Source organism: Papio anubis, chromosome 11, assembly GCF_008728515.1.
Source record: "Papio anubis isolate 15944 chromosome 11, Panubis1.0, whole genome shotgun sequence".
Classification (NCBI taxonomy): Eukaryota; Metazoa; Chordata; class Mammalia; order Primates; family Cercopithecidae; genus Papio; species Papio anubis.
Window position 1 is genome coordinate 91,324,131 of NC_044986.1, and position 12,157 is coordinate 91,336,287.

At 40.6% G+C, this 12,157-nt stretch overlaps 2 protein-coding genes across 18 annotated transcripts in view; one reads left to right on the forward strand and one right to left on the reverse strand.

The window, feature by feature from the left end:
• The window catches only part of CCNY (cyclin Y), a 310,137-nt gene that overhangs the window by 264,815 nt on the left and 33,165 nt on the right, over positions 1 to 12,157 (reverse strand). The gene's annotated exons all lie outside the window — the stretch shown is intronic.
• The window catches only part of LOC103887425, a 115,505-nt gene that overhangs the window by 43,901 nt on the left and 59,447 nt on the right, over positions 1 to 12,157 (forward strand). The window lies entirely within an intron of this gene.

Here is a 12,157-nt window from a genome sequence, read left to right on the forward strand (position 1 = left end):
TTCACGCCCACTAGAATTGCTGCAATCCAAAAGATAAGATGGCAAATATGTGAAGAAATTGGAACCCCACTATGCTACTGGTGGGAATGTAACATGTTGCAACCTCTTTGGAAAGCAGTTTGGTAATTTCTCAAAAGGTTAAATATAGGGTTATATGGCCCAGCAATTATATTCCTAGATATATGCCCAAGAGAAATAAAACCTTAGTCCACACAAAAAGTCATACACAAGCCAGGTGCTGTGGCTAACGCCTATAATCCCACCACTTTGGGAGGCCAAGGCCGGTGGATCATGAGGTCAGGAGTTCAAGACCAGCCTGGCCAACATGATGAAACCCCATGTCTACTAAAAATATAGAAATTAGCTGGGTATGATACTCAGGAGGTTGAGGCAGGAGAATTGCTTGAACCGGGACCCAGGAGGCAGAGGTAGCAGTGAGTGAGATCATGCCACTGCACTCCAGCCTGGGTTACAGAACCAGACTCTGTCTCAAAAAAAAAAAAAGTCATACACAAATACTGTAGCAGCATTACTCATAAGAGCAAAAATGTGGACACAACACAAACAACTGACAGAGGATTAAGTGAATAAAATGTGTTCTATTGATACAATGGAATATTTTTTGACAATAAAAAGAAATAATGTACAGTAATGCTACAAGATGGATGTACTTTAAAAACATTATGCTAAGTGAAAGAAGCTAGCTTTAAAAGACCTCATATTAGGCCAGGCACGACTCAACGCCTATAATCCCAGCACAATGAGAGGCCAAGGCGGGTGGATGACCTAGGGTCAGGAGTTTGAGACCAGCCTGTCCAACATGGTGAAACCCCATCTCTACTAAAAATACAAAAAATTAGCTGGGCGTGGTGGCGGGTGCTTGTCATCCCAGCTACTCAGGAGGCTGAGGCAGGAGAATCGCTTGAACCCAGGAGACAGAGGTTGCAGTGAGCCGAGATTGCCCCATTGCACTCCAGCCTGGACAATATGAGCAAAACTCCATCTAAAAAAAAAAAAAAAAACACCTCATATTACATGATTCCATTTAAAGGAAATGTGTAGAATTATCAAATCTATAGAGATAGAAAGTAGATTATTGTGTGCCCAGGGCTGGAAAGGTTAGGAGTAAATAGGAGTGACTGGTAATGAGTAGGGAGTTTTCTTTTCAAGTGTTGGATTTGTTTTTTTGCTTTTGTTTTTGTTTTTGTTTTATGTTTTGGTTTCTTTTGTTGTTGTTGTTGTCGTCGTTGTTTCGTATAGACAGGGTCTCGCTATGTTGCCCATGCTAGTCTCGAACTCCTGACCTCAAGCAATCCTCCCACCTTGGCCTTGGAAAGTACTGGGATTACAGATGTGAGCCACTGCACCTGGCTAAAGTGTGTTAATGTTGTAAAATTGTATGTGATGATGGTGGGACAACTCTGAAAACATACTAAAAACTATTGAATTGTATACTTCAAATGAGTGAATTGTACAGTTTGTAATTTTATCTCAATTGTCTTTTTGAAAAAATTATAAAAACCAATAAAAAATCAACGAAATTTAGCACATTAGCAGGTAAAATAGAAAAATATATAGTTCTCTCAATAGATGCAAAAAAAACAAAACTTAACACCCTTTTATGATTTTTTTTTTTTTTAAGACCGTCTCGCTCTGTCGCCCAGGCTAGAGTGCAGTGGCACAATCTCGGCTTACTGCAACCTCTGCCTCCTGGGCTCAAGTGAGTCCATGCCTCAACCTCCCAAGTAGCTGGGATTACAGGCACACACTACCATGCCCAGCTAATTTTTTTTTTTTGAGATGGAGTCTTGCTGTGTTGCCCAGGCTAGAGTGCAGTGGCACAATCTCGGCTCACTGCAACCTCTGCCTCCTGGGCACAAGTGAGTCCATGCCTCAAAACCTGCCAAGTATCTGGGATTACAGGCGCACACCACCATGCCCAGCTAATTTTTTTTTTTTTTTTGAGACGGAGTCTTGCTGTGTTGCCCAGGCTGGAGTGCAGTGGTGCAATCTCTGCTCACTGCAACCTCCGCCTCCCGGGTTCAAGAGATTCTCCTGCCTCAGCCTCCCGAGTAGCTGGGATTACAAGTGCATGCCACCATACCAGGCTAATTTTTTGTATTTTTAGTAGAGAGCAGGGTTTCACCTTGTTAGCCAAGATGGTCTTGATCTCCTGACCTCGTAGTCCGCCTGCCTCGGCCTCCCAAAGTGCTGGGATTACAGGCATGAGCCACCATACCCAGCTGATTTTTTAAAAGCAACATTCATAGTCAACAAATAATTGAAGGAACTTTTTGTTGTTGTTGTTGTTTTGAAACAGAGTCTCACTCTGCCACCCAGACTGGAGTGCAGTGGGGCGATTTCAGCTCACTGCAAAACAACCTCCACCTCCCGGGTTCAAGCAATTATCCTGCCTCAGAGCCCCAAGTAGCTGGAACTACAGGCACCTGCCACCACACCCGGCTAATGTTTGTATTTTTAGTAGAGTCTGGATCTCACCATGTTGGCCAGGCTGGTCTCAAACTCATGACCTCAGGTGATCTGCCTGCCTCAGCCTCCCCAAGTGCAGGAATTACAGGTCTCAGCCACCGCTCCCAGCCAATTTTTTAAAAGCAACATTCATAGTCAACAAATAATTGAAGGGAACTTTTGGGACCTGATAAAAGGTATCTACCAAAAACAAATTTAAATAAAACATACTTAATGGTAAAGCACCAAATGTTTTTACTCTAAGATTGGGAACAAAGCAAGAATGTTCACCTTCCCACTTTTCTTCCTTTTTCTGGAGGGCCTAGATGATGCAATAAAGTAAGAAGAAGAAAAAGAAAGGCTTACTGGTTGGAAAGAAATAACTAAAACAGTCTTTATTTATAGGTCATGACTACATGTGTGGAAAATCCTAAAAAATGTACTTTGTTAATCAATGAGTAATATTAACAGGATCATATGATAGTCAATATACAAAAACCAACTATATTTTTTATACTAGCAGCAAATAATTAGAAAGTAAATATTAATATCATTTATAATGATATGCAAAATAAAATTTTTAACAAATTTAAATGTATGTGCAAGATCTTTACACTAAAACTCTAAAATACTGAAATTTTTAAAAACCTAAATGGAGAGATATCTATGTTCATGAACTAGAAGACATAATGTCAACATAAAGATTCAGTACAATCACTATTACAGTCTCAGAAGGATTTTTGAAATGGAAAATCTGATTCTAAAATGTATATGTAATACCAAAGGATCTAAAATGACCAAAATAATTCTGAAGAATGAAGTTGGAGGTTTTACACTGCCTGATTTTAAGACTTACTATAAAGCTACAGTAGTCAAGGCAGTGAGGAAAAACTCAAAATATGTTCATACATTGATGGATATTGATTTGGCCAATTGATTTCCAATAGAGATTAAAGGTAAAACTGAATGGAGAGAAGATATTCCTTCTAACAAATGATTGTGGCACAACTGGGCATCCTTATGGGGAAAAAAAATGAACCTTGACCCTTAATGTCACTACACACACAAAACTGAATTCAAAATGGATTGTATACCTTAAATGTAAGAGCTGAAAGTAGAAAATACTAGGAGAAAATCTTTACAACCTTAGGATAGGCAAACATGTCTTAGGGCACAAAAGCACAAACCATTAAAAATGATAATAAATTGACTTCACTGGAACTTATAACTTCTCCCCATCTAAAGATAGCAAGCCACAGACTGTAGAAAAAAAATACATATATACATATATATGACAAATTATTCATTTCTAGAATAGACAGAAAAAATTTGATAACTCAATAATAAGACAAATAACCCAATCACCCAATAATGCAAATAAACACAACCCAATAAGACACATTGACCATTACAGAAAAGACTTGAAGATTTGAAGAAGCATTTCTTCAATCATCTTCAAATAAAATATGTAGAATATATATGTATTAATAAGCACATGAAAGGATGTTCAATGTCTTTAGTCATCAGGGAAATGGAAATTAAAATCATAATAGGATTAACTACTCACTCAGTAAAATAGCTAAAATTTTAAGCCTGCCCATACCAGTAATCAGTTACTATGTGGAGCAAGTGGAACCCTTATACATTACTGGTGGTATGTAAATAATACACCCATTTTGGAAAACAGTTTTGCATTCTCTTATAAAGTTAAACATATGTTTACCATATGGCCTAGGAATCCCTCTCCTAGGTATTTACCCAAGAAAAGTGAAAATACATATCCATTTAAATACTTTTTTTTTTCCACTTTGGGAGGCCGAGGTGGCTGGATCACTTGAGGTTAGGAATTCGAGACCAGCCTGGCCAACATGCTGAAACCCCATCGCTACTTAAAAAACAAAAATTAGCTGGATCTTTTACATGACTGTGTATATCAGTTTTATTCACAATATTCAAAGCCTGAAGACAAACCAACAGTTCATCAACAAGTGAACAGACAATCAAATTATGGTATATTCATATTAAATACAATGAAATAGGAGTCAGCAGTAAAAAGAAATGAACTACTGATAGACCCAACAATGTGGGTAAATCCCAAAAATATTATGCTGAGTGAAAGAAGCTAGACACAAAAAAAGTACACTATATGATTCCAATTGCATGAAATTCTAGAACAGGCAAAATTAATACGTAAGAAAACAGATCAGTATTTGCTTGGGTTCAGGAATGGTGGAAGGATTGATTGAAACAGTACATGAACTTTTAGGGGTGATAGAAATGTTCTGTCTTGATGCAGATGTGTTTATTTGTCAAAATTTATTTTATTGTATGCTTAAAATGGGGCTATATATTATTAGTAAATTAAACTGTTTGTTCTAAAAAGTAAATGTGTGTGTATAACATTTAAGGAACCCTAAAAGAATTTTAATTATTTAAATACGATATCTCAAAATAATTTTAGGCTTTCTCTCCTTTTGAAGAAACATTAATGCCTCTATTTGGACAAACTATAGTAGAACACATTTTTATAGTAACAAGTGCTCTAGTCGTTTAAAGAGATTCTAACCTTTGAGTTTGAGTCTCAGCTAGGAATAAATCCTTTTAAGTTCTACATAAAAAACACTCTCTTGAATTCCATAGAAAGAAAACACTGCCTGCTTACAGAATTTTTCACTGCCAAAAAGATTGTGGCTAAAAGGTAGCTCTTTTTGATGGAGAAAGGACACCTTCAAAAATCTCTCTACTTTCTATGGCTCGCACCTGTAATCCCAGCACTTTGGAAGGCCGAGGCAGGTGGATCACTTAAGGCCAGGAGTTCGAGACCAGCCTGGTCAACATGACAAAACCCTGTCTCTACTAAAAATACAAAAATTAGCCAGGTGTGGTGGTGCTCACCTGTAATCCAGCGACTTAGAAGGCTGAGATGAGAAGATCTCTTGAACCCACAAGGCAGAGGTTATAGTGAGCTGAGATCACGCCACTGCCCTCCAGCCTGGGCAACAGAGTGAGACCCTCCATCTCAAAAAAAAAAAGGCCAGGTACGGTGGCCCAAGCCTGTAATCCCAGCACTTTCAGAGGCTGAGGCAGGGTGATCTCCTGAGGTCAGGAGTTCGAAACCATGGCCAACATGGCGAAACCTCATCTCTACTAAAAATACAAAAATTAGCTGGGCGTGGTGGAGGGTGCCTGTAATCTGAGCTACTCGGGAGGCTGAGGCAGGGGAATCACTTGAACCTGGGAGCTGGAGGTTGCAGGGAGCCAAGATCACACCGTTGCACTCCAGCCTGGGCGACAGAGCGACACTCCATCTCAAAAAAAAAAAAAAAAAAGGGTAAGGTAAAATATTAATTCTTAGTAAACTGAAAAATTAAGTTTGTATATCATAATATTTACCACTAAATAAATAAAAAGACAAAAAGCTGTATGGAGAGACATCGTCAAAAAGAAATCATAAATTAAATTGGAATAGTAGAAAATATTCACATAATCCCAAAGAAGTCACAAAAGAGGAGACAAACATAAACCAGAGAGAACAAACAGAAAACAAGTAATAAAATGTTAAACCTAAATCCAGGCTGGGCACGGTGGTTCACGCCTATAATTCCAGCACTTTGGGAGACCAAGGTGGACGGATCACCTGAGATTGGGAGTTCAAGACCAGCCTGACCAACATGGAGAAACCCCATCTCTACTAAAAATACAAAATTAGCCATGCGTGGTGCCACATGCCTGTAATCCCAGCTACTCGGGAGACTGAGGCAGGAGAATTTCTTGAACCCGGGAGGCAGAGGTTGCGGTGAGCCGAGATCGTACCATTGTACTCCAGCCTGGGCAACAAGAGCAAAACTCCATCTTAAAAAGAAAAAAAAATTCCAACCACATCCATAATTTTTAAAAATGCAAATGGTTTAAACACAGCAATTTGAAATCAGAGATTACTGGGCGTGGTGGCTCATGCCCCTAATCCCACCAGCTTAGGGGCACTGCTTGAGCCCAGGAGTTCAATACCAGGCTGAGTAACATAAGACCCTGTCTCTACAAATAATAACAATAATAATAATGATGATAAAGAAAGAAAATTAGCCAGTTGTGGTGGCTCACATCTGAGTAGTCCCACCTACGCAGGAGTGTGAGGTGGGAAGATCACCTGAGTACAGGAGGTCAAGGCTGCAGTGAGCTGTGATTGCACCACCATACTCCAGTCTGGAGGACAGAGCAAGACCCTGTCTCAACATATACAAATAAATAGAGATTATCAAAATGGATGTTAAATGACAGCATATATACATGCTGTCTATGAGAAACTCAGTTCAAACATAATGATATAGGCAGCTTTAAAATAAAAGGATATGTGGCTCATGCCTGTAATCTCAGCACTTTGGGAGGCCAAGGTGGGCGGATCACTTGAGGTCAGGAGTTTCAAGACCAGCCTGGCTAACATGGTGAAACCCCATCTCTACAAAAAATACAAAAAATTACCCAGGCATGGTGCTGGGTAATTACAGGTGGTGCACACCTGTAATCCCCCCAGCTACTCGGAAGGCTGAGGCAGGAGAATCGCTTGAACCTGGGAGGCGGAGGTTGCTGTGAGCTGAGATCGTGCCACTGCACTCCAGCCTGGGCGACAGAACAAGACTCTGTCTGGAAAACAATAAATAAATAAATAAAACAAACTGTAACAAACTTAGAAGAGTTGAAATCATACAAAGTATGGCCTCTAACATAATGAAACTAACCTGGAACTGAATAAGAGAAAGAAAAATCCCCCAAATGCTTAGAAATTAAACAACACACTTCTAAATTGTTCATGGATCAAAGAGGAAGTTCCAAGGGAAATTACAAGTTATTTCAAATTGAGTGAAAATGAAAATAGAACATATCAAAATTTGTGGGATGCACTTGAAATAGCGATTGGAGGGCAATTTATGCCATCAGATGCTTATATTAGAAAAAGAAAAAGGTCTTAAATCAATAGCCTGAGTGAGCTTCCACTCCAAGAAACTAGAAAAAGAAATTAGCAAACTAAACCTAACCAAGCGGAAGGAAGGAAACAAGGATCAGAGAAGAAATCAACAAAATTGAAAATAAACAAAAAAAGAATAGCGAAAATAAACGCTGGTCCTTTGAAACAGCAATAAAATTAATAAACTTCTGGAAAGACTGACAAAAAAGATAAAACACAAATTACCCATATTAGAGATAAGGGAAGGATATCACTCCAGATCCCACAGACATTAAAGGGTATTATAAGGAAATACTATGAATAACTATATCCACATAACTTCAGGCATGGCAGGAGGAAGTGATTACACAAAGGGGCATGAGGACACTTTGGGACTGAGGGATATGTTCATTTTCATGATTATGGTGATGGTTTTACAGATGTATACCTACATCTGCAAACCTGGGCATCATAACACAGGCAATGAGAATAACTGGAAAAAAAAGTTCAAGGGCTGAGTCCTGGGTACTCCTTCATGTAAAGGGCAGGAAGACAAGGAAGATCCGTTTGTCAAACTATACACTTGAAATACGTACAGTTTATGATCTGTAAAGCATACCTCAATTAAGCTATTTTCTATTTTTGTTTTTATTTTATTTTATTTGAGACAGTCTCATTCTGTCGTCCAGGCTGGAGTGCATTGACCCGATCTCAGCTCCCTGCAGCTCCCATCTCCCGGGTTCAAGCGATTCTCCTACCTTAGCCTCCCAAGTAGCTGGGACTACAGGTACGTGCCACCACACCTGGCTAATTTTTGTAGTTTTAGTAAAGACAGGGTTTCACCCTGTTGGCCAGGCTGGTCTCCAACTCCTGACCTCCAGTGATCCACTCTCCTCAGCCTCCCAATGTGCTAGAAATATAGGCCTGAGTCACCTCGCCAGGCCCAATTAAGCTATTTTTTAGAAAAACCATTATGAAGCAGTAAACTATTCCTTGGAGGTGGTTAGGGCATCCGTTACCTACCGTCAAAACTGTCCTTACTGGCTAGGCACAGTGGCTCACGCACTTAGGGAGGCCAAGGCGAGTGGATCACAAGGTCAGGAGATCGAGACCATCTTGGCTAACACAGTGAAACCCCATCTCTACTAAAAGTACCAAAAATTAGCCGAGCTTGGTGGCACGCACCTGTGGTCCCAGCTGCTTGGGTGGCTAAGGCAGAAGAATCGCTCGAACCCAGGAGATGGGGGCTGCAGTGAGCCAAGGTCACACCACTACACTCCAGCCTGGGCAACAAAGAGAGACTCAGTCTCAAAAAAAAAAAAAAAAAAAAAAACTGTCCTCACCCCTGCACAATAAGCTTTTATTATTCTTCCGCTATTGTCTTTCTGAAGTCAGTGTGTCTCTAATATTTCTACTGTGTGCAATGAAATATTGATATTTTTATCCACATATCTCATCCTCTATACACTGAATTATAAAACCAGAAGATTTTAGTGTCTTCTACTGCTCGATTCACTTAAGTAGAGGATAGTTTTTATCATCTAGTGTCATCAATGATAGTACACTAAATTATTCAGAATTATGTTCACCAGCAGAGTTCCTAAAAACACATGAATCAAAAGCTAGTTTGGGCCTCAGGGAGAATCCACTGCCTTCATTAATGCTACAGACTCAAGAACTGTACCCTCAGTGATCCCAGTGGGATGGTGAAACCCAGGTGAAGTTCACTCAATGTGCAGCACATCTCAGTGATCAAAGGAAGACAGCCACGGAACACGTTATAGCATGTAATTACAAGCTGGAACTCTCTCGGGTGCACTAAGCTTGGGCACCGTAAGATGTATCTCTTTGCTGTCATTTGTTGTTAAGCAGCAATATGCAATTTATGTGTCCTAACAGCCTGGCAATAGACTCTTCTTCATTGGGAGTACAGAACAACATGCACCGACCAACTCCACTACAGCCCCATTTTATTTTCTTTTTTTTTGAGACAGTCTCACACTGTTGCCCAGGCTGGAGTGCAGTGGCACAATCTTGGCTCACTGAAACCTCTGCCTCCCAGGTTCAAGTGATTCTCCTGCCTCAGCCTCGCAAGTAGCTGGGATTACAGGTGCCCGCCACCACACCCAGTTAAGTTTTTGTATTTTTAGTAGAGACAGAGTTTCACCATGTTGGCCACCATGTCCTGACCTCGTGATTTGCCTGCCTCAGACTCCCAAAGTGTTGGGATTATAGGCATGAGCCACTGTGCCCGGCCTGTTCAGATTTTTAAAATAGGCTGGGCATGGTGGCCCACACCTGTAATCCCAGCACTTTAGGAGGCTAAGGTGAGAGGATCTCATGAGCCGAGGAGTTCAAGACCAACCTGGGCAACATAGTAAGACCCCATCACTATAAAAAACAATTTTTTAAAAAAATAGTCTGGCATGGTGGTACATGCCTGTGGTCCTGGCTAGTTGGGAGCCTGAGGTGGGAGGATTGCTTGAGGCCAGCAGTTTGAGGCTGCAGTGAGCTATGATTGCACCATTGCATTCCCAGCCTGGGTGACAGAGTGAGCAACCCTGTCTCAAAAAAAAAAAAAGAAAAAAAAAAAAAAGGTGAAGGTGAGGAAGATTCAACAAAACAGAATGAGGAGTAGGTAATGAAGTAAGAGAAGAGTGATGTCCTTGAAGCCAAGAAAAGATAGAACTTTATGAAGGAGAAAATGAACAACTTTGTGAGCGACGGCCAAGAGTTCTAGGAAGACAAGAACTGAAAACCATGAGATTAAGAAATATGCAGATCTGGCCGGGCACGGTGGCTCAAGCCTGTAATCCCAGCACTTTGGGAGGCCGAGACGGGTGGATCACGAGGTCAGGAGATCGAGACCATCCTGGCTAACACGGTGAAACCCCGTCTCTACTAAAAAATACAAAAAACTAGCCGGGCGAGGTGGCGGGCGCCTGTAGTCCCAGCTACTTGGGAGGCTGAGGCAGGAGAATGGCGTGAACACGGGAGGCGGAGCTTGCAGTGAGCTGAGATCTGGCCACTGTACTCCAGCCTAGGGGGCAGAGCGAGACTCCGTCTCAAAAAAAAAAAAAAAAAAGAAATATGCAGATCTTGTTTATTCTACCAGCTTTACAGAGATATAACACATACCATAAAATTCACTCATTTACAGAGTAGAATTCAGTGGTTTTAGTATATTTAAAGAGTATTACCACCATCACCCCCATCCATTTTAGAATATTTTAATAATCTCATCCATGCCATAGCATGTATCAGTAGTTCCTCCCTTTTATGGCTGAATGCTATTCCATGGTATGGTTATATCACATTGGATATATCACATTTCATTCATTTCTCCAGCAGTTGATGGGCCTTTGAATTCTTCTCATTGTTTAGCTATTATGAATAATAATATGCTACTATGAACATTCCTGTACAAGGCCAGACGTGGTGGCTCACGCCTGTAATCCCAGTACTTTGGAAGGCCGAGGCAGGTGGATCACGAAGTCAGGAGTTCAAGACCAGCCTGGCCAAGATGGTGAAACCCCGTCTCTACTAAAAATACAAAAAAAAAAAAAAAAAAAAAAAGCCAGGTGCGGTGGCAGGTGCCTGTAATCCCAGCTACTGGGGAGGCTGAGGCAAGATAATCACTTGAACCCAGGGGAAAGAGGTTGCAGTGAGCTGAGATCATGCCACTGCACTCCACCCTGGGTGACAGAGTGAGACTCTGTCTCAACAACAAGAACAAAAAAATTCCTTTACAAGTTTTTGTGTAGACATTCCATTTCTCTTGAGTGCATACCTAGGAGTGAAATTGGTAGGTCAAGTGGTAACTATGGAAACTTTTAAAGGAGCTGCCTGTTTTCCACAATGGCATTTTCCATTCCCAGCAGCATATGTGAGTGGTTCCAATTTCTCCACATTCTCCCTAACTCTTTTTACCTCATGTTTTCATTATAGCCATGCCAGTGGGTGTGAAGTGGCATTTGATTGTGGCTTTGATTTGCATTTCCCTGATGACCACTGAGGTACAGCATCTTTTCGTGTGCTTTTTGGCCACATGTGCATCTTCTTTGGAGAAATACTTCCAGATCCTTTGCCCATTTTTTGTTTAGATTGTATGTCTTTTTAGTATTGAGTTGTAAGAGCTCTTTATATAGTCTAGATACAAGTTGCTTATCAGATATGTGATTTGTGAAAATTTTATTGTATTCCATGGGTTGTCTTGCACTTTCTCAATAGTGTCTTTTGAAGTGCAGTTTTTTTTTATTTTGCTGATGTCCAGTTTCTCTATTTTGTCTTTGACTTCTCTTGCTTTCAGTGTCATATCTCAGAAGCTGTCACTAAATCCAAGGTCATTATTTCTATGTTTACTTTTAAAAGGTTTATATTTTGGGTGCCTACGTTTAATATTTCACTCTGTTTTGAGTTAACTTTTGTATATGGTGTGAGGTAAGGGTTCAACTTCATTTTTTTGCATGTGGCTATTCAGTTGTCCCAGTATCATTTGTTGAAAAGATCCTTCCTTCCTTCCTTCCTTCCTTCCTTCCTTCCTTCCTTCCTTCCTTCTCTTCTTTTATCCTCACTCTATCACCCAGGCTGGAATGCAGTGGTGCGATCTCAACTCACTGCAACCTCCACCTCCCAGGTTCAAGCAATTCTTCTGCCTCAGCCTCCTGAGTAGCTGGGACTAAAGGCATGCACCACCATGCTCAGCTAATTTTTGTATTTTTTGTGGAGACAAGGTTTCACCATGTA